This window comes from Typopeltis vanoorti, chromosome 3 (genome assembly GCF_054136105.1).
Source record: "Typopeltis vanoorti isolate ZY-2024b chromosome 3, IOZ_Tvanoo_1.0, whole genome shotgun sequence".
In the NCBI taxonomy this organism is placed as follows: Eukaryota; Metazoa; Arthropoda; class Arachnida; order Uropygi; family Thelyphonidae; genus Typopeltis; species Typopeltis vanoorti.
Genome location: NC_143551.1, coordinates 177,077,918 through 177,102,303, shown reverse-complemented (window position 1 = coordinate 177,102,303; position 24,386 = coordinate 177,077,918). Strand labels below are relative to the sequence as shown.

The following is a 24,386-nucleotide window of genomic DNA, read 5'->3' as shown; positions in this document are numbered from 1 at the left end:
TATTTTGTCTCCAGTTGTTCGGGATGGCAAAGTTCTACAAAACACATCATGAATGTTATCATGCCCATATCTTGCGTAGCATATTAACTGCGCATCACTTGTAGCATCAATAGTCTCGTCTATTTGTAACGCATAATAAGGGTTTTAAACTCCTTTCGATCAGCTGAGATTCTACTTCACCTGCCCTATCATTAATTCTGCGACCGGCAGTGTCATTCGAAAGAGGAATGAAATCAACATCTTTTAGTAACGTGTGGCCAAACATAGGAGAGTGGTCTGAAAGGTTCTCGTCCTCGACCATAGCTGGCAACGAAATTCTTTTGAAATGACTATAGTCAATTTGGGATGCGAAAGGCATTTTGTTTATCTTGAAAAGGGTAAAACAGTAACCGGGAAATATTATTCTGATCTTTTAAACAGACTAGAGGAAAAAAAATTCTTTGGCACTGCTCAACTGGCTTCTGTCGACTGTTTTGACTGCCGTTTGGATTTTAGTGTGTAATTAATCGTGAATCAAAGTGCTATCCGTAATAATAAATCGACGCACAAAATCAGTTTTATTCTTCATATAACGCTCGAAACACTTCAGAGATTTTCATGCGACTGCGTTTTTGATTTGCTGTGAGCAAGGGCAGCACCCATCTCGCACAAAGCTTGCTCACAGCAGATCAAAAACGCGATGTTTTGCTTGAAGAATGCAATATATCCTACACGTTCTTTTGTAATGCCTATAGTCATTTCAAAAAATCTTCATTGCCATCTATGGTCGAGTACGAGAACTTTTCAGATCATCCTTTGTTTTTACCACAACTTTTATAGCTGGAAGTAAATTTTCTCGAATAAAATGAGGTTTATGCTATGCGCAAATTTAAGAGACAGGATGCTTCCATTGCCTTGATAATAATCAAACCCATGGCCCAAACTATATCTTTCCCTTGTTTTAATGTCCCAAAGAGTCGCTAAAATATTCAATTGCCTTATTTTTCGCATCACATTGTTTCGTTTCTAAATGTCGTCGGTGTTTTGCAGGTTTAATGTGCTCGTTCGACAACACTTAACAACACAAACACATTGAGGTTTCTGTTCACTTTCATCTCCACAACAAGTAAACTAGATTTCGAAATATGTACTTTTACATTTCCAAATGTATTTTTTCTTTGAACTGCTTGTTTCTCCTACTTTAATAGTATCAGATTTACTCGCCGTTACAACACGTATTACAATTAGGGTTAGCATCACCAATATTTAATTCTGGGGTTAACTCACGACACCCTTTGTCCAACTCTTAGCACTTCTGAAGATAAACTGAGCCTTGATTAAAAGAGGGGCAGAATGTTCATGGAAAGAACATTCTGCCGCTATTTGTTTGGTTTTTTAAAGTATCCATTTCATTTTAACAATTTTTACTTCTAATTTGTTTTGTTTGGATATTTAAAATATGTTTGTTTAATTAATTTAAGTCTGTCTGCGAAACACCTGTGGTACACTGACCACAGGTTGAGAAACAATGGTATAACACAAACGCCACATTGGTGACACTTTGGGAATTACATTGTAGGTTGGAGCTAACTTGCACCAATATTCTTGACTGTATACATGGATATTGGAAAGGATTTGACATAACAGGATGTCAGAAATTTTTTGCTGGTGGCATAGAAAAATCGTCACGGAAATAAGGCGATTTGTATCGGTGAGAAGTGTGTGTTGGGGGGGGAAGTTAAACAATGATGCCTTTTGGATTATCTGAGTGACAGATGAGCGACAGACAGATGTCGAATAAGAGTGCAGTGGTAGTTTGTCGAGGACAGATTAATAGGATGATAGATAAAAGTTGTTGTGGGCTGATCTTAACTCATTATTGGAGGAAAACACTGATCAGTTCCTCTCTGATTTTGATACCTTATGTCACCTATTCTCATATATATATATATATATATATATATATATACGGATATCTTCTTTTCATCTGCCCTTAGCACCAACGGCGCTGTCATCTTCATTCATCTACTTATATAGAACTAACAATGTTTTAATGTTCAGAAGTAACATTTTTCATGTTTGTTCTTAAGAACTAACATGCAAAATGTTGTAACAATACCACAATCACCCGCTATTGCTGTACTTCTTTTCGCACGAGATAAAAACACTGATCAGCTCCCCTCTGATTTTGTTTCCTTAAGTGACCTCTTCTGATATATATGTTCAATAATTTTAATGACTTAAACCACCGAAATAATTAAGAATAAAAGTTTAATATGGACACAACTAGTTTCGTTGGTAAGCCAACTTCGTCAGGTGTCAAAGTGCAAAGATATACAAAAAAGACCGACAGAAATATTACACACTAACAACAACAGCTATCAAAAAAACTACAGTTAAGTTCAAATTGGAGTCCGGGCTTCATTTCTAGCTACATTTTATATGGGTGCGTGTGATCTTTCGAGAACGCCAGCACTGAACAGAAGAGCTATGCGAATCTGGCAAATTGTAGCTAAGGTCGTTATTTATGTGGGTAGAATCGAGGGTGATTTCTTTCGACTTCAGGCTAAGTCTTTCAAGTACATAACATTTGTGAATATCAGAAGTTTGATTCCAGTCTATTTGGTGTTGGCGGCCATCATCAGAGTACAGAGAACAAGACATGGCTGGCAAGGGCACTGGCTGATTCTATTATAAGAAATGTCTCTTTTGTGCTCTTCAAGACGGAGAAAGATTGATTTATCAGTTTTTCCGTAGTAAGGTTCCCCACAACTACAAATAATTCTGTATACTCCTGGGAACTGAAGATGTTTTCCTTTTGGCTGACTAAGGATATATTGGAGTTTAGGTAAAGCAGAGAAGTACGTTTTGATGTAGAACTTTTTTAAAATTCTAGCCAATTTGGGAGAGAGAAAACTAATGTAAGGCAAGGAGATGTCGGCTCTGGGGGTATTGGAATCTTCATTAGTTTGTTGACGACGGTGAAAAAGAAGTTTCTCAATACTTTTTGGACCAAAACCATTATTGACAAAGGTCCTTTTGAGGAAATTAAGTTCATTTTGAAACTCTTCGTCGTCTAATAATAAAGATCTGGCCTGATGTGCAGGAGTAGATATAATGCCATATTTCTGTGGAGGGTAGTGGTGAGAGGATGCATGAAGGTATCTATCTGTATGTGTTTGGTTTCCTGAAGATTGAAATTTTAATATTATCAGTACTCCTGGTTAGTTTTGAATCTGTATGTGTTTCTATATATATATAGAAAGTTTTTTTGTTGTTTTTTTTTTACCTTGGGTATAATATGTTAAAGATACCAAGCTATTTTAAATATAAACCTGCCCTTTTTACTCCATTTCCCAAGTAAGCAAAGAGACAAGTCAGTCAAGTTTTCGACTGCAAGTTTTGCAAGTCTCGCTGACCCTGCACGTAGTGCAAGTCCAAGGCAACTCGTGGTAAAGGTAGAATAAGCTCTGATCACCATTCTTAATATTTACCCTTAATGCAAAGCACATCTCCTGGAGGAGATGTATAATGCTATGTATTAAAGCCACTACCCAGACCGGTTTCGACCTTTATTGAGGTCTCATCAGTGAGAGCCAGCCTAAGAAATATTAAGTAATACGGAGCTTATAAATATTTTACAAACACAAGTTACCATAAGGTGCAGAGCTTATTCTACCTTTACCACGAGTTGCCTTGGACTTGCACTACGTGCAGGGTCGGCTAGACTTGCAGCTGCAAACTTGACTGACTGGTCTGTTTGCTTACTTGGGAAATGGAGTAAAAAAAAAAACAGGTTTATATTTAAAATAACTTTGTATCTTTAACATATATACAAACCGGTCTGGGCAGTGGCCCAGACCGGTTTCGACCTTTGAGGTCTCGTCAGTGGGCGCCAGACCCAGAGATGCCAAGGTTGAAGTAATGCAGAGCTTATAAATTTTTCCTATACAAGTTGCCACAAGGTGCTTTGACCATATTAAATAAAAATCTCAGGATGAGAGAAAGATGTAGAAAGTTTTTTCCTTGGGTATACTATACGTTAAAGATACAAAGTAATTTTATAAACCGGTCTGGGTAGTGGCCCTTCCCTTAATGCATAGCATCATAAATATCCAAAAGGAAATGGCTTTGCATTATGGGAGATACTAAGGAAAGTGATCAGCTCTTACTCCACCTTTACCACTAGTTGCCTCAGACCTGAAAATACTTTAGGTGCAAACATGACTTACCTGCTTGTTTGCTTACTTGGGAAAAAGGATTAATACCAAGTTTATAAAATTGCTTGGTATCTTTAACGTATAGCAGTAGTGGTCGCCAAAGTGGTCGATATTGATCCCCAGGGGTCGATATGACATTGTTAGGGATCGATTGGGGTAGATAGTTAATATAAGACATCATTATTTGGGTAATATTTAATTCGGTTAACTTGGATTACCTCCATCCTGAATGACAACGCAATTAAGAGTGAATCGTGGGAACAGTGACATGAAGAGACCTGTAAGACGGAGTAAGGTCATAAAAACAGTTACGAAGGCCCATCATGTATGCCAAAACGACGTATATATCAATAAACGGATGTCGGTGGTTCCTCCCACCTGATGGCGCAGCAGGAGCGAGATTGCAACACGTGCATGGTTGCTTATTTACTTATACTTACACGTAGTCGATCCCAGTCTCATTTTTGCGCATCGACATACTAGTGAGCGTTAATGTTCTAAAATTCATCAACATACGTATTATAATTCAATCGTTATTCATTCACGAACTAAACTTCTCTATGTTGAAGTGTTGATCAGGGCTCTAATTTTGTACATCCTATATATACCTTTAGGAAGAATCAAAAAAAAATTAGCTACCGCCTTTTTATTCCCGTATACGGGGAGTAGGCGAGGCCATTTAGCCCTATCTAAATTTTGGAGACTGAGTGGGCAGTTCAATCTCCACTGGTACCAATCAGAGATAGATGGCCCAAGGCTATCACTAATTAAGCGGTACGCAGTAAAGAGAGACGGCTCAAATGTGCCGCCATCTCGTGGTCCCTGACCCTAACACAATATATTTAATGTCTGAAATAATGTGGGTTCTACGGTCGATTTTCTTGAGTTTACAGGACGAAAAACCCGAGTTTCCGGGAGGAAAAACCTGCTTGCCCGTGCCAGAGATCGACTAACTCGGGAACCGGTCGAAAAAAGGCTTAGAAAAATTTCCTCTAGTTGCCGACTAGACTCGAAACCAAGTCTTCCTCCGTGCGGCCAAGCGCCGTGGTTGGCAAACGCCACATCCACTGAGCTACACAGGCTTTTATCTATAGGAAGATTGTATTATTATTTTGTTATCTAAATTAAATTTTATATTTTATATTATTTATCTCTCCTATCAAATATGTAATGTTAAGGACGTCAAAAACGTATCCCTTTTGACGTTAAGCCAATATAATAAAATTTACTATATTATACATACAAGAAACACTGTAACTATAAAAGAATCTAAAAACTCACATAAGCGTCTTTTTGCTTGTCCTATTATAATTACGTAATAGTAAAATAGAGGGGGTTGATGAAAAGTCCAACTCTTGAAGGGGAGTCGACGGTCAAAGAAGTTTGGCGACCCCTGACGTATAGTATACCCAAAGTAAAAACTTTCCACACGCACAGATAACGATCACATCATATTTAAGTGCACGAATACACAATTTCAAATGCAACTGCTTTTCCTAGGTTAACGTTAAGGTGATATTAACACTATCTCATTTTCATCTTCTGTAAATGCTGCTCTACAAATCGCCCGCGAAAACGTCGTCCAAGTGGTTGGCCAGCTGCAGGCAGTTAGTTGCTGTTCGTGATGTGCGTACGTTTGTTTTGTAACAAATGTAAGTTTTCTCTCTTACATACTATGTGCTTCTTGTGTTTGGATTTGTGTTTTTTTTTTAATTGTCAATTGTATGGAAACCGAGACTACTATACAACCCACTACATCCATCAATCGTACCGACGTTGTCTGCGTATGGCAGATACAGTGTTAGGCTGCATTTTCACGCCAGCGACTGTACCTTTTAACAGTAGCAAAAAATATGGAGTCATGACCCGTAGCGTTTGTGTGGTGATAGCAAGCACGAAACGAATACCCATCTGATTTTTACTTCATTTCTGTTATGGTGGTTTTATTTATATATCCTCCTGAGTGCTGCTTGTGTAAGTGTTTCATCGAATGTATCGACTACCATACAACCGACAACATCGCATTGTTCGGGGGATATATTTAGTTATTATTTTTTTTTAACGGTGTCTCCATTGAGTCAAAAGACTCATCGCGGGAGACCCGACATTGACCCACTAACCATTATTTACACAATACCTGTCATACCTCTCCTTAAATTCATTCACAGTTGAAGCATTCACAACCACCTCTGGCAAAGCATTCCACCCATTCACAACCCTCCAAGTAAAAAATCTAGTCCTAACACCCTTGTTAATCACACTCTTACACAATCTCCAGGGATGGCCCCTCGTTCTCTCACATCCCGCACTGGTCTTAAAAATATCATCAGTATCAATCCTGTAAAATCCCTTTAACAATTTAAATACTTCTATCATATCTTCTCTCCTACGTCTATCAGCTAGTTTTTGGAGCCCACAGATCATCAATCTATCCTCATAGGGAACATCCCACAGACCTGCAACAATCTTTGTAATCTGCCTCTGAATCCTCTCCACCACTTCCACATCACCAAGAAATCCTGGCGACGAGATCTGTGCACAATAGTCCAAATGCGGCCTTATTAATGCCTTATAGAGTGGAACAATCACTTCCCTATCCCTGCTTGTTAGTGTGTTCCTCAACAACTATGTAATTTGATGTGATGTTTTGGCAATCTTTGCAATATGCCCTTTAAACTTAAGTTCACTGTCCACAATAACTCCCAAGTCTGTCTCATCAACTTCCTGCAGTTCAGTTCCATTAATATAGTAAACAGCATGCGATGTCATCCTCCCGAAGTGCATTACTTTACACTTAACCACGTTGAACTGACAGCCATTTACCTCAGTCCATACCGTCAGCCTATTTAAGTTATCCTGCAAAATATTTACATCATTTGAATTGATTATCGCTCTCACCAATTTTGCATCATCAGCAAACAAGTGGATATTTCCATTCAAGGTATTTCCAATATCATTGAAGTACAAATTAAAATAGAGGACCAAGCACTGAGCCCTGGGGTACACCACTAGTCACTTGCGTTTTCCTGGACTCAGCTCCTCCGTAAACCACTCTTTGATATCTGTCCACCAGCCATCCTTTAATCCAAATCACCATCTTCGGATCCATACCCATTTGCTCTAATTTATGTAACAGAGTTCCATGTGGAATCCTGTCAAAAGCCTTTGCAAAGTCAAGCAGTATCACTGAGTAAGGATTTCCTTTATCCAACTACACTGTTACTTTATTATAGAAAGTAAGCAAATTACTTAGGCAAGACCTACCCTTCACAAAACCATGTTGTCCCTTATACAGTATCATTATTGCTGTCCACCCAGTCCTGAATTCTAATTTTAACCAATTTCTCCAAAATCTTAACCACCACTCCAGATATATTGATTGGTCTATAATATGCAACCTCAGTCTTAGAGCCTCCCTTGTGCAATGGAACTATTTTCCCCTCTTTCCACTCTATTGGCACTTTACCAAACTGAGGCTTAAATTAAACATTCTGGTTAGAGGAGTTGCTAATTCTCTTGCACCTTTTCGTAACACATGGGCCGATATGAATTCTCTTGCACCTTCTCGTAACACATAGGCCGATATGCCATCTAACCCAATGGCAGTTCAGCTGCATATTCCTGCTAGCGACCGTAGTATTATGAAAGATACGTGAGCTCAGGCTGAGCCCGTGCTGTTGTGCAGAGTGTGCGCCACACAAGGGCTCTTGAATATAGGGGCGCCATTTCACGACGGGAAATAATAATTATATAAATTTTCTTATTCTTGAATTATATCGTAATATATAAATTACAAATTATAGTTAATGCAATAAAAATGAAATTTTAAATCAGTCAAATTATTATGAATTCTAAATAATCTAACAACATTTTTAACTTAATACATCATCAGTTTTTTAAATTTGATTGAAGTGAAATGTTATCAATATTACCACAGATTTTATTTCACAGAGTAAGCATCGAACCCCGCAAAAATTGTATCAATATTCTCGATTGTTTATTATATTTTTAGTGGAAATTGTTAGTTTAAGACAGACAGTGAATTCATACCGTCGACAGGGTGTAGCATAGAAGCAGCCTGCCTAAAGGCGCTGCTTAATAAGGTCGCTCGTTCAGCCGTATTACGGCAACATGATGTTTTACAAAAATACCGCGTTTAGTTTAGCAAATAAAAAAAAAGCCGCCATTTCCCATTGACAGTTCAATGTGTGGTTATTTTATATTATTAATAAAAAAATTAGTCATACATACTAAAACTAAACATTTTAGAACCCACTTATTAGATACTTAACGAAACAACCCATAAAATATTGCACGATGTGAATTTCATAAACTTATAGATCAGATCAGCTAATGCCTAGGGTGATCCCGTATAGGAAGTAGGCGGGGCCGTTTACCATATCTAACTTTTGGCGACTGAGTGGGCAGTTCAATCTCCACTGGTAGCCAATCAGAGAGATAGCTGGCCCAAGGCTATCACTGATTCATCGGTACGCAGTGAAGAAGGCAGCAAGCTAGTGCCGCCATCTCATGGTCTCTAACCCTAACACAATATTTTTAATGTCTGAAAATAGTGTGGGTTCTACGGTCGATTTTCTTGAGTTTACGGGACGAAAAACCCAAGTTTCCGGGAGAAAAAACCCGCTAGCCAGTGCCAGAGATAGACTAACTCGGGAACCGGCCGAAAAAGGCTTGGAAAAGTTCCTCTAGTCGGCGACTAGATTTGAACCACCAAATCCTTTCTTCGTGGTCAAGCGCTGTAGAGTGCAAACGCCACTTCTACTGAGCTACACAGGCTCATTAGACTTTTATAGTCTATATGTATATTATATTATGCATGAATTCTCCTACTCAAATTGCGAATCACTATCGCCCCGACTTTCACATTTTACTGCCTGCAATAAACAGTATTGTTTACTCCCTGCAGTAATTTGCAGACTGTGTAATATATTTCTCAACAAACAGTGCAATTAGAGACAACTTGGAATATATAAACACTAACTAATAATCACATCTTCTTTGCTGTATAAACTGGAGCAAATCATATGTTGCAGGTGCAACATATGGTTTTGCTTGACACTACCCCCGTCATGAACCTGTTGAAACTAAGAAATATATAGTGAATGCATTTCAGATATTATGGAAATCGGTTTAAGAGAATTAGCATTTCAATTCAATTGTCAGCTTGTTTTGTTTGGGTTGCGCGATCTTTTGTTAATACTGCACCAATCATATGCACTTCTTAATAGTTGCTTTTTTTCTACTGGCATCTTTCACTTCTCATTAGTAATTTGTCAAGGATTGTTCATTACGTATCTCAAGTTTTAAATGACTGGTAATTTTTGCTTGATATAATGGGAAAGAAGACTATTTGGGTAGATAACTTTGATTGCACAAAAGGAAATTGCTCTCGAGGACAGAAGTGATGGAAAATAGAAGCTTCTTGGTAAGTCATACAAATTTTCAGTTTGTTTTCTGAAAACTTTAGTTTCCGAAAATTCCCGCATATATCTCGGACTAGTGGCGTAGCTGAGGAGGGGAAGTCCGCCTCGGGCGGCACTTTGAACCTTTTTGAACTTTTGCAGTTAATTCTAATCTACAGTCTCGAGAACTCATTTATTCCAAATACTGTATTGTAATACTGCTGCGAATTTTCCTCACAATTGCTGTAAGTGTCGCTAGTTGAGGAGTTTTTCTAAATAAAATTTGATTAAGAATTACTTATATTACTATGAAATAGACTTCGCCAATGTCATCGACGATTTTGCTAGCAGAAAAGCAAGAAAAATAACATTTTAGAATGTTGAAATTAAAGTTTCACTTCAAAAATAAACATAGTGTTTTAATTTATTTCCCTATACGTCGTTTTGACTTTTTATATTATTTTTGGTGTGTATTGAGAGGGGCAGCAACAGCTCTAGCTAATCCACTGTCTCGGACCACGATTTTTTAGCTTTAATTTTGGGAAAAAAGTGCCAGTTATAGTCGAGTAAATACGGTAATTTTTTTAGCTTTCAAATTCTTAAGAATGGATCATTGGATAAAGACTGGATTTATAAAAACGCACAAAAGAGAGCAATATAGCAGATGTAGAAATAGGTAATTGATTAAACACAATAGATCAATGAACTGTTTGGGTTATACCAGTGATCCGATACATAGCTGGCATAATAGATTGGACAAAAGAAGACATTGACAAATTCGACTGCAAAGCTAGAACATTAGTCACTGAGCATTATGCATTTTACCCACGAAGTGATGTTGACCAGCTGTACCTACCAAAAATATGGAAGAAGAGGAAATCAGTTGAAAAATTTATATCGATAACAGAACTGAGCAAATGCTTCAATCCTTTTCACAAGTATGCCTTTTGAAAGCAAGTGAAAATAAGCAAACAATATGGTTCATTATTAATAGTTATGGAATTCCTATCAAATATGAGAATTTAAAAAAAAATGTATGAGTGAAGTAAAAGTTGTGTTATTACCTTGCAATCTGAATTGTTTGAGATAAGATCTCGTGCAGGCAGGGTTGTGCAATACTTGGCTTGTTGGTTCATATAGTCATTGATTTCGATTATGAGAAGAGTTACAGGGGGAATAAGAGGAGTTAAATGGATTCAACATCACATTGGGAAGATCTAAATTATAAGTTATGCTGATGATGTAGATTGATATAATCAAAACACATTGTTAAAAAAAATCATCTAACACCTTTTTATTCCCTTATATGTAGTTGAGTCAGTTTTGGCACTATCTATATTTTGGAGACTGAGGGGCAGTTTAATCACCACAGATAGATGATCAGTTATAGCTGGCGCAAGATGATCACAAATTATACATGGCATCCTATGAAAAGAGACGGCTGAGTGTTGTCATCTTGTGGTCCCTAATCCTAACACTATGTTTACTGTCTGAAAAGAGTTTGTGTTCTAAGATAGATTTTCTTGAGTTTACTGAACGAAAAACACGAGTTAGATAGAAAAATTCCCCTTGTCCGTGCTAGAGACTAAGTCGGGAACCAGTCTAACAAAAAAAAAGCTTAGTAAAACTTAATCTTGTCGGCGACTACAATCCAACATTCGACCTCTTTGTTCTGGCGTTCTAGTACCATACAAATTCGGAAGATTTCTATAAAATAGCTGAAATGATAGTCTTAAAATGTGATTGAAAGAAAAATATCTCAAACAAAACAGCAAATGCCACAAAGAAATCGAATTCTATCAACTTTCTTAGATGTTCAGAATTTTACATACTTGGTGGCGAACATAGATACCGAAGGTGGGACTGACAGGCACATAATACAAACTCTGACAAAAATGTAATTCTGTACGTCCACAGATGCGATACCCTTCGACCTAATGCACATGTCAGAACGAAAATCCATTTCGATAATAGGGTAATCAATGCGCCTAGTGGGATGAGTGTTTATTATTAAACGTCGGGAAATTAGCTTTTCTTTTATGAAAATTCTAGTTCTGAAAGTGTCACTATTTTGCCTATACAACAGTTGGAAAATTTACATATAAAGCACATGATTTCGCGTATTCTTGGCACATTGCCAGACTCGATTCTCTGAGGTATGGGCATACAATACTTCTTTCAGAAAATTAACAGGAAAATCCTAAGAAATCGCCAGCCTCCATAATATGTAGTGAACGACTACTTAGAAACCAGACATTCCAATTACAAAGGAGGAAAGCAGTCCATACGATGGTAATTTGCTGACAAGTCCTCTTTGCTAAACCCAACGAAATACCTTGGAAATGTTAAGTGCACCAGCATAGGTATCTTCAAACGCTTCCATGGCACATGTCTAGGATGTCGGTTACATAGGTAAGGAGATGTTGACTGGCAAAATCAATACTGATGTCATTGCTAAGGTGACAGTTCTCCAGATATCGAAGAAACTGAATTCTGATGGTATTCATTACTTTGGACAACACTGAGGTGATAGATGTGCAATCCTATTTGAATGCAGATACTTTTCCTTTTTTAGGAACTGGCTCTATGTGAGCTGAATTCTGTGCTCTACGGTCAGTTGAACTGTGACCGTAGAAATATCTGTAGAAGAGACATTATTTGGAAACTGTTCATTTCTACATGTCAGGAGAACAACTGGTCCGATTTCAAATGGCTTCTGAGGACCAGAAGCCATTGTATTATCCATTTGTTCCCGATTCTTCTGATGTGTTTCTTTTGAAACACTAGAGGAAGAATTCGATGATGTGAACTACATAAAGGAGGTGATTTTCCTTCACTATCTTTATAGTATTTGGACGAGAAAAATGATGTCATGGGGTTGGCCTTACCTTTTGAGAAGCTATCATTTGGATGAGAAAGAGGTGGGAGCAGAAATGTTCAAATGTTAATCCCGACTACTTTTGAGAGGGATACAAAAATCTGAATGTTGCCTCATTCTTAGAGATTTCTACATTTTGCAGTATCAATATCATATATAGATATTCTAATCAAGTTTTTGAAAGTATTGTGGGCTTCAGTTTAGCATTGCAAGTAATGGTGTGGTTCTTTTCTCAAGCTACTTCCGATAAGCAGTTTTCTTTTTCCTTGGACCTCTCTGGTATACATTTTTGAAAACCATGGCATGGAGTAAGTTGTCATTTTTGAATCTAGTAAGGATTGTAACACCATTTCAACATGGATAAATTTTATGTCAACAAGTATGTTGATCTGAAGAACGAAAACTGTAGTCAGACCATGGAATAAATATCAAATAATTTCTCTCAATTGGCTTTAGTTGTTCGGAAGAAGTTTCACAAGAGCTGAAACTTACATGACATTATGATCTAAATTACCAAGACAAACAGTCATCTCAATAGAATGTCTTTAAGGAGAGCATGTTTAAAAAAAATCCAGGGTGTTGAGCTTGTGGCAAGGATATTCAGTGATCCTGGATGGAAGACGAATGATTTGTTTTAAATCGGTACTTACAGCAAACATTCGTTTGTTTTTCAGGTTTGTCTGTGGAATTCAAAAAGGGACATCTCAGAATTGTGAACATTAGTCTCCAAGGAAAATGACCTAGCTATTAGGGAAACCGAATTGTATGAAATTAAGCTTCATAGATAAGAAGGTAACAGGTTGGAATAATTTACAGAATTTGGGGAAACTGTAGAGACGGCATATTTTATTATATTGAATGGGACATAATGCGATAGGGAAATCTTGCGCTATAGAGGGTCAAAGTGCAGATTCAAGATTAAGCATCGTCTGGCAGGATCATAGAATCTCACATAAATATATGTACAGCTCTTGTGGCAGGAAGGTCATTCTTTTTATTTTATTTATTAATTTTTAGAATGTGTGTGTGTGTGAAATGTAGGCTAAATATGGTATTCTTCTCATCCAATCATGGCGCATTGCGTTCCTCAAAGACAATTTTTGCCATTTCTTTCTGTCTGATGTCTTTTTATGAAGTTCTATTATGGAGATTAAGTGAGCATTTTCTTTAATGTTCTCAATCCATTTCTTTCTTCGTCCATTTCTTCTACTACCTGGCTGTCCTTCAATTATACCATTAATAATCTGTTTGGTAGTCTTTCTGGGTTCATTTTTGAAATATGTCCAAACCAGCTTAGTTGGCCCTTTTTTTGGTGCTGTAATATTGTTTATTTAAATTAAAGCTTTTCTCTGACTTTTTCATTTGTTTTTCTTTCTGTCCAGTTTGTTCTATTGATTTTTCTTAGGCATTTAATTTCAAAAGTATTAGTTAGTCGATCTCTGGCACGGGCAAGCAGGTTTTTCCTCCCGGAAACTCGGGTTTTTCGTCCTGTAAACTCAAGAAAATCGACCGTAGAACCCACATTATTTCAGACATTAAATATATTGTGTTAGGGTTAGAGACCACGAGATGGCGGCACATTTGAACCGTCTCTCTTCACTGCGTACCGCTTAATTAGTGATAGCCTTGGGCCATCTGTCTCTGATTGGGTACCAGTGGAGATTGAACTGCCCACTCAGTCTCCAAAAGTTAGATAAGGCTAAATGGCCTCGCCTACTCCCGTATATACGGGAATAAAAAGGCGTTAGCTGATTTTTTTTTTTTTGAGTTTATTCATTTCTTTTTTTCTTAAGATCCAGCATTCTGAGTCATAGATTTCCTTGGGAATTATCATTGTTTTATATATCTTTAATTTGAGTTCTTTGCTTAATCTTTTACTGTTCGATATTTTTTGTAGTCTGCCCATTGTTATCCATCTATTATTAATTCTGTCTTTTATGGTTTCGAAAAAAGTTTAAAACTTCATTGATCCTGTAATTGAACTGCTTGTTCTATATTATTGTTTCCTATTTTCGTTTAGATCATATCTTTGAAAAGCTGACAGCTTTTTTCCAAGACTCAAAGACTGTATCTAAAGCAAGATTATTAGTGATGGTGGATAGGGAGTTGAAGTTTAGGGGAACATCGCAAAAGTGGCTAAATCAGCTCATCAAATCACTTGGTTCCTGAAAAATACTTTAACGAGCAGAGACAAACAGGTTATTGTTCCTCTGTGTCCAGCCTTGATAAGACCCCATCTAGACTACTGTGCCCCGATATGGGCGCCAGGGTTTCTTCTTTCTCGTTTCTTTCCAGAAACGAGTGACCAAGATGATAGCAAGTCTATGGAATGAACCTTATGAGAACAGGTTGAAGATTTCTGGGTTGCAGAAATTGGTTGATAGGCGGAAAAGGGGTGATATGATTGAGACATTGAAATTACTGAAGGGTTTCTATAAGATTAATTCAGAAAATATTTTTGAGAATAATACTGGTGGTGGGAGGACTAGGGGCCATACATGGAAGCTGGGCAAGAGTGTAGTTAGCAAGGGTGTTAGAGCTAGGTTTTTACTTGGAGATTGGTGAATGGGTAGAATGAGCTGCCAGAGTCTGTTGTGGATGCCATGGCTGTGAATGAGTTCAAGACGAGGTATGATAGATACTGTGGGAATGTCGAATGTTGACATGTTAGGGCCTCCCTCCATGAGTCTATCGATTCCTTGGAGTTGCCCGTAATAATAATAAAGATTATTTAATATTTCTTTCAATGTTCTCTGATAGTTATCATCGAGTTTTGATATGTCTATTTCCTTTTTGATTTTGGTGGTTTATTCTTTCTTTTGTAACTGATTTTCAGTTTGGCTGATAGTAGCTCATTGTCTGTATTCATGTCAATCTTTTTAAATGGTTTGACATTTTGGAAGGAATGTTTCCATTTCTTATTAACGATATTTAACAAGAAATGGAAAAATGCAGAAACCATATATAGTCTATATGGTTTTTGATTTCATTGTTTGATGTCCAGACCAAACATTCAGGCCACAACACAATTGTGTTGTGGCCTGAATAAGATATTTGTGATTTGCAATTTATTTAATTTGCAAAAATTAATCAAGTCCTCTCTCATTCATCTCTCCATATCCAAATTTTCCCATTACTTCTGCTTTAGAGTACTGACTGATCTTTGCATTAAAATCTCCCATAATAATCAGGATATCTCTTGTACTTTTCCGCCTGATTTCTTCTTCCAGTTGTTCAAGAAATTAACAATATCCATCTTCTTCATGTGATTGGACTGGAGCATAAACGTCTATTATTACTTCTATTAAAAATGGTAATTATCGAAATTGTCTTCAGTACCAGAGGGCAGTAACTAGAGATCAGTAAAGCCATTTAAATAGTTGGGATGAGCGCTAAGGCAAGTTAATTTGTTATGCTTATGTTTTAGATATCTTCGTGTGAAATTTATAATTGAGGCTTCTTATTTTTTCGTAATTATTTGTCGTGAAAGAAAATATGGAACAACAGTAATGAATAAATTTGGGTCTTATTTCCTTTAAGTCATTTCACGACACTCGTGAAGAGGCACCTCGTATCGCTTCGCAACTGGAAGTCACTGTAAATTTTAATTTCTAAACCGATTTAAAATTATAGATCAGAAGCTAAAACTAGTTATGTTGACTTTTTTTTTTTTTTTGAAATTAATCGTAGTCATACAATGTTCACATTTTATTTCAGGACTGTTTCGCACGATCATTGTATTTGAAGAGCTAACAGCTTTTGCATTACATACTTGTGTATTGCAGATTATTTTTACATCTAGCTGTGATTGTATGGCATCTAGTGAACACATAAACATGATTGGTATCCTATTTCTCAATTAGCAGTGGAAAATAAATGATAAATTGCGAGGAAAGCTAAAACGGAGTATGAAAAGAAATTGGTCATGCAATCCAAGCAAAAGAAAGAATGAATGTGGAAGAATAACTTTATTGAATTGAAATGGTACACAAGTGTCGGAAGCTAAGGCGATTGTTAACGAGTGCTCACTTTGCTAAGATATATCAACTGGGTGTATATAGCATGGTGCACAGTGCTACTGCTGCATTGGATGAGCAGTTAGAGGTTCATGAAAATGAGGTTGGAAGAGCTGTGCATAACCTGGATAAGAATTTGTCAATAGGGACAGATGGAATATCAGCCTGTTTGCTAAAGGAATGTTCAGCTGAATTGGCTAGGCTTTTCACACATTTATAAAACTTGAGTCTCAGCTCAGGAATGATACCACAGGAATGGAAGGAATGTATGATAGTTCTGTTGCACAAGGGTAGTGCAAAAACTGATGTATGGCATCAGTTTATGATGCCATACATTTTTTTATGGCAAAACCTATTAGTATCTCTGGTGTGGTTGTGAAGATTTTAGAGAAATTGGAAGAACTCGCATACAGGAATGGCTAGACAAATATGCTATGCTCTGCAAGGAACACCATAGGTTTACTAAAGGAAGGTCATGTTTTAGAAATTTGCTCATATTTTATAACAATGTTACGGCCGAATTGGATAAAGGGAATGGTTACACAATGATAATGTTGAATTTTTCTAAGGCATTTGATAGGATACCACACGAAAGGCTGTTGTATAAACTGGAGAATATGGGATTGGAATATAATCTCTTGACTTGGATCAGCGGATGGTTGACAGATATCAAAAAGTGGTATACAGTAGGTGTGAATGTGAATCTGCTAGATTTAAGGTAACCAGTGGTGTACCTCAGGGTTCAGTCCTTGGAACATTATTGTTCAATCTTTACATTGACGACATCAGGCAGGGTCTATCATCAGATGTGCAATTGTTTGCCGATGATGCGAAGATAAGCAGGACAATCAGGGATGCTACCGATATTCAGCAATTACAAAATGATTTGAATAAACTGGAAATCTGGGCAAACAAAAATGGCTGTCAGTTTAATGTTAGTAAGTGTAAAGTAATGCACTTTGGCATTACTTTACACTTACTGAGAGTTCCAGCGGCATATTATATTAGCAGGTTTATGCTACAAGAAACTGTAGAGGCAAGGGATCTTGGTGTATTGGCAGATAAGAATTTAAAGTTCAAAGGTCACATAGCAAAAGTTCAAATACAACTTGGAGGATTATTATGATGTTGAAGCAAACTTTGAAATATAAGGAAAGGATAAGGAAGTCATTTTGCCTCATTATAAGGCTTTGATAAGACCACACCTGGATTATTGTCTGCAGATTTGGTCTCCTGGGTTTTAAGGTAAAGAAGTTGTGGAATTTTGGTGCAAAGAAGAGTTACAAAGATTATATCCAGATTATGGGATTTAGATTATGAGGACAGATTGCGAGTATGTGGTTTGCAGATTTTGGTTAACAGGAGAAAGAGTGAGTGATATGTTAGAGGTCTATAAAGTTTTGAATGGGTGTTATAGCATTTCTATGATGAAATTTTTCATTATATGGAAGGTGGGAAGAGAACATGGGTGGGGGGGGCATCCGTGAAAGTTAAATCTGTTCACAGTCAAGAAAGGGATAAGAGCTGGTTTTTTCTTCCAGCGAGCAGTGAGTGAGTGGAATAATTTGCCATTAGGGGTAGTAAGTGCATCTAGTGTAAATGAATTTAATGGAAAGTATGATAGCTGATTTAGGTGATTTAGAGCCTCCCTCAATAAGTCCATGACTCCCTGGAGGTCTAAGATAATAATAATTTTCAATATTTACAAATATTTACAATTTTATGTAGTGATCCATGGGCAGTGTATGCAATAGACATGGAAATTTTCAGTGGCTAGTAACCCATTCGGTGAGATGTTGCTTTTGCTCCTTTGGATTGATTATGTTTGTGTGAAATCACAACAGCACAAAATTAGATTAAATCTGGGAGAGGATACCTGTATTTAAGATGAATTGAATGAGGTAATCAGTGTCTTTAGTTACCATCAGAAATCTGCTAGATCCATAAAGTAATTATCTCTTTGTGCACAATAAAATAATTATGTACACCTTCCTCACAGAGTTGACATCAGTGTTTCACTACTGGGTTCATATAATTGCATTAGGACAAAATTTGCATAAGTAGGGGACTTATACTTCAAATTATTTCATTTTAAATGAAATTTCATTAAAAATTTGACTAATTAATTTCATAAAATTAATTAGTGACAAAATTTAATTTGTCACTAATTAATTTTATGAAATTAATCACTATTTAAAAATTATAAAAAAAAGATAAATCACTATTTATCTATTCCACAGATAAATGGCATATTTCATTTTTTCTTTTTCACATGCTTAGAGAGCCAGCATCCTTTCATTTGAGGGTATAGCAGTAAAGTAGTTTTTCCAGGCCAGCCACTGATAGTACACAAGAATGAACTCAATGGTAACACATCTGGAGGCTTCTCAATCAGTTGGTGAATAATCTTGCTGCTACTGATCCTGCCATGTCATGTATAGAGGGAGTCTGAGTAAAGCAGTATGTATGGCACATTGTCAAGGCCATGCTTGGAGTCTGAGCACTTTCTGCCTAGGAGTTATGGACAGGTCTCTCACCTCTTCTTTATGTCTCTGCTATAATACATTTCTTGCACCAACTCAACTATGAAAGATAACAAAACAAATACTAGTATCACTGTGGGGGGGGGTCTTAATTTTCTCCACAAAAAAAAAAAAAAAAAAATAGAACGAAGTGCACAAAATACCAAAAGTGTACACAAAAGCCAAAATAACACTAGAACTTCATCCAATAAACAGCACTTCCCACATTGATTTCTGATGTCTGGGCATCAACATAAACAGCAGTGATGTATGCTACCAGGCATCAAACATCCAATCTACTATTCCTAATCAAATCTCACCTAGTTTCCTCTTCCCCAGCATTGTAAGAATAAATAAGAAGAGTGTAAGCTGATAATTTTTTACAGCAATTCAATAATAAGGAGGGTACTTCATAAAAGTGCTACCAAATCTTGTTTCTCTGGTGCAAAAATTAATAATGCAGAAAGGGAAGGTGAAAGAAATAATTCTTTTGACTGGAACCAACGACCTGAGAGGTGATGCTTTCCATAAAAAAAGGAGGAACATCTGCTTTTGTAAAATGAGACATTTTCTGCTAAAGCTTATTAAACCTGAAATCCTTGCTTTATAATTTTCTCTGACTCAAGATTTTCTTATCTCATTATAGCTTTCATTTGTGGCCTTTACCACCATCCTAATTCAGACAATCATACTGCTTTCTTTGACCACTTATCTCTAAAAGTTTATTTATAGATTATTTTCCTAGGAGGCTTTACCATTCATGACACAAACTGTTCCTTTCTCTAACTTCACAGATCAAGCTGGAATGCAAGCTGAATTCTTTGCAATCATTCATGATCTGACATGAATTATTAATCATGAAAGAAAGGATGAATTATTAACCTGCCAACATGAGAAAATTTATGATAATTCTTTCAATGTTTACAACCTTTTCTTAACTAGTTCTTATAAATTCACTGCAGATATTCACTCTCTTCATGGCATCTCTTACCATAACCTTATCCAGGTCTCCTTTTTTGCAGATCAACTCCCAGCCAGTCTCAGCCTTGTATCTAGGATATCCTTATCTTCAGTTTTCATATCATCTTTGATTCCTTTTACAGTACTCTTTCCTCCATTTTTAAGTCTCCAGAACATTTTATCACCTTCCTGATACTTATTTTCTGTATTCTTACCAAAGTCTTCCCATGACTTTTATTTAGCTACTTTTATACACAGCTTAGCTCTTTTACATTTTTCTCTGTATTCTTATAGGGCAGTGGTGTTCAACCTTTTTTACTATGTGAGCTACTTTTCTATAAAAAGTTATTCGCCGATCTACTCTCTTATATAGATCACGTTCCCCCAACCTGATATTTGTTTATGCACAAATAAACAACTAAAAAAAAATACACAACTAAAAAATTTATTTTTCACTTTTAATTATTTTAATACAACAAAAAAAAACAAATATATTGGAATAAAATATTTATTTCTTTATTTTGGAAAACCAAAGTTAGAAAAAACAACAGATTGATTACAAACTCACAAGTTACAGGAAATGCTTAATTAAAAAAAAAAGAAAAAAAAAGTTAATGCGAAATTTGGCATTGTTTGGACTTCAATATTTTCATAGTCAAGTTGATATGAAGAAGTGACCAATCGCAGACAATCATCCAAATGATCATTTGTAATTTGGTTTCTTAATTGATTTTTTATGACGGTCATATTTGAAAAAAGCAGATTCTGACAAGTATGTCGATCCGAAACACTACAGAATTTTTCGTGCAATATCAGTTAATATTGGGAACTTTTCATGTGCATACTTCCAAATGACTTCATTGTTTATTGATTTTAAATGTAAACTATTCTGAATGTTTATTATCTCAAGTTCTACTTCAGCTTGGTTTATATTAAACATCCCACTAATTTTATTTCAAATTTCTGTGATGTTCAAGTTTTCTTGAAATGTATTATTAATAAAAGATGTAATCATTTCAGTTTTATTAAAATCTTAATCTTCAATTTATTTCTTCCTCAACTAATTCTATTTCACGAATAAATTCTTTTAAATCATAGCAAAGCATTTCTTGATTTTGTTCAAAAAATTTTAATAAATATCGGTGAATGTCTGACATTAACCTGGCCTGGAAACTTTTCTCCGGCAATTGGAACTCTTCCTTTCAGCAATTTGAAACCTTGTCTGCAGCCTGGAAGTAGTCTCTCTCTCTCTAGCGACGTCTCGAACCGAGAAGCTCCTTTCTGGAAGCGGTGAAACTCCTCTCTCAAGCAACGTGGATCCGGGCAGTCTCTCTGACGGTGACTCTGGACCGGGCGGCCTCCTCTCTGACAGCAATTCTGGAACCAGGACCCCTTCTGCTTGCTTCAGTCCCTTTTTATTAGGCCTCCTCTGAGACCTCGCATGAAGTTTGGCAACCCCCAAAGAATCGGTATGAGTCGTTCATCTTAAGTTTTAAGTTCGGCATGCCTTTTGTTCTCCTCTGCTTTCTTTTGATTGTAAGTTTCCTGCCATCGGAAAGTTGTTTGAACTCTTTCTGACTGACTTCGGAGATGTTTACACGAGCCTGCAAGCCTTTCTCATACATACAAGTTTCAGTAACAATCTTTCTAATGCTGCCATGTACAGCTTCGGCGACAAAAACATTGCCTTTGTTTTTAACACTAACATATTCTTATTAAAGCAGTATATACAGTTAGCTTCAAAAGAGTTATTTACAAAAAACATCTAATAAACTATACCGAGACAAAGTTTATTTTTTTACAATATTCACATGGGACTTAACCTAAGTAAAAAATTGATGTAATGTGCTTTGGAATATTTAAGCTACAATAGAGTTTTTACACTTTGCTTATAATCGTATTCACTCTTACTCATTCACTTGTAAGGAGGAATACACAAGAGATCGACCAAAAATTGCTCCGCGATCGACGGGTTGAACACCCCTGTTATAGGGCATCTGCTGACTTCTTTGCTATTAACTTTTGGTATGCTTTCTGCTTTTCCAGGACTGTTTCTTTAACTTGTGTTGTGATGTTCTTATTTTTCTATCCTTGCAGATAACTTCACCACATACCTCCCTAAATGAATCAATCAATGTCTTCAGAGTTTGCCACTGAGACTCCAAGGTTCGGTTCTTGTTTTCAATTTGTTTCATTTTTTCTTCAATAATGTTTGTATAGTCGAGTCTACAATTTACTTGTAAAAGCTGCTCAACTTTAATTCTTTTTAAAACTTTCTTACATATTGTTCTTTTCAATGTGATATCCATTTTTATCCTGCTTAGTACTAAGTAATGGCCACTTCTAATTTCAGATCCTTTGTACACTCTTGTATTTTGAACGAGCATGAAGATATCACTATCAACAATGACGTAGTCAATGATGCTTTTCTTATTTCTTGTCTTCTCTCCATGTGAACTTGTTGTCATGTCATCTTTATGTTGAAACATGGTGTTAGTAATGACTAGTCTGTCCTGAACAGAAGTCCAGTAAATACTTACCATTATTATTAGCTTTGCCCTTTTCTCCAAATTTTTCCTAAATGTTCCTGTATGTCTGGTGGGTTCATTTCCTACTCTGCTGTTCAGATCTCATACAAGGACCACTTTCCTTATATCAGCTGCCTGTTTTAATCACTCAAATTCCTCCATTTCTTTCATGGAAAAACCTGTTTTGACCACAATTAAGTGGTTGAAACTACTTGAAACTGCCTTCCAATCAAGGTCTATCTTCATATTTGGTGTTGAATGCTATTGCTACTCCTTCCTTAATCATTATTGCCTGAAAATATATCCTGTACTTAGTAAGATCTCACCTGTTTTTCTCTTCTTTTTCTCAGTAATGCCAATTATGTCTATGTGGTACTTTGCCAATTCTTCTGCAAGGTAGATATTATTTCCATTAATACTTCTTATATTAATGGTTTCTATCTTCAGTTCTTCTGATGTTGGGTTTATTCTTCTTGTTCTAGATGTTGAGTTGGAACTTGTTCCAGTAGTACTTTTCACTGTTTGCCCTGGTTGGCTACGAAAACAGTGGGGACACAATGAAGCTGCATATTAATTATAACACTGAGCAAGAAAAACTCGGGGTTTTCGTCCCTCAGAACAGGCAAACCAGCCCTGTGAACACACGTGGCTACAGTCATGAATACTTACGGCAATATGCAGAAGAGATAGGGTCCTCACCACATGTCATTATGCTCATAGTTAACCATGAATAACATCATGGTAGTCAACCTCCTAGATAGGAGATGGCACATGAATAGATGGCTGGATTGAGATATTATTATGTATGTAGATGGCATGTTTAAATGGCCTGCTGAGTGAATAACATCTCTGGCCTTCAACCTGCATGCTGTAAGTTTAGATCCCTCTGGTGTAAATTGTTTGTGTTTGTGGCAATCTTTTAATAGTTGACAAGGAAAAAATTTTGAATCGGAAATTAGAATAATTTACAAACACAGCAGGGTTGTTGTTTTGTTTTGTGAATGTGAATCTCACTTAAAAAAGCTGTTAGCTTGTAGTACAATAGCATTAGTACCATGGGTGAGCTAAGAGTTAGATAACTGCAAGTTTTCTTCTAGAGACCAAATATGGAACTTTACAAGCCAGTTCAGGCCTCCAGTAAGCAGGGTGGTGGTTTTACACTATGCACTGAAATTCTTCGTCCACCTTGAGATATTCACTGAACTGCTCTAGCACCATGGGCATAGCAGTTCTGTGAATATCTCAAGATGGAAGAATTTCAGTGCGTAGTGTGAGACCAAGTGGTAAGTGTGCCACTTACCACTTAGCCTACAGTGTCAGCAGCTTGAGACTGCTCCTCATTGTCTCAGATGTAAAACATTTTTATTACTTCTCTTCTGCATAAGTACATAAAGTAGATTCAGAGACATGACAGTATGCAAGAATTTTTGGGTAACTGAATGAAAACTTGATACAAACATGAATGTTTACCAACTGATAATGATGATTCAGGCTTCTCATGCTGTTATTCTGTACTAAAGAAATAGCATCTTAACAAATGTGAAAATAGGTTAGATTATATGGATCTTAGATCCTTTGGTATTGCCGTGTAAATTAAGAATATAATATAATTTTAGAGCTATTGCTTTGGTCTGTGTTTCCTGAAACCTAACTGATCTGTGAAGTGAACAAAAGTTTGTTTTGGTGAAGTAATAGTAACAGTAAGTCAGAATTCATCCCTGGATTCAGACTCATCAGAATTCTGATTAATTCCATTTTATCTAATTAATTTCATTAGTGAAGTGAAGAAATGAACTCCTGATTTTATCAGGAGTTCATTTTGTGAATGTGTGAGATGAGTTTGAGGTGTATAGAGCTGTT

At 36.5% G+C, this 24,386-nt stretch overlaps 1 protein-coding gene across 4 annotated transcripts in view; it reads left to right on the top strand.

Moving 5' to 3' along the window:
- The first annotated feature begins 15,779 nt into the window (after window positions 1–15,779).
- The window catches only part of LOC150108767 (tetratricopeptide repeat protein 33-like), a 110,129-nt gene continuing 101,522 nt past the window's right edge, over window positions 15,780–24,386 (top strand). For 2 of the 4 annotated variants that reach the window (XR_016550681.1, XM_090416231.1), the window contains exon 1: window positions 15,858–15,897. The gene's annotated coding sequence lies outside the window, so the exon portion shown is untranslated. Of the gene's footprint in view, window positions 15,898–16,068; window positions 16,098–24,386 lie in introns of those variants that run through there. The other 2 variants (XM_090416232.1, XM_090416234.1) reach the window with 2 other exon arrangements.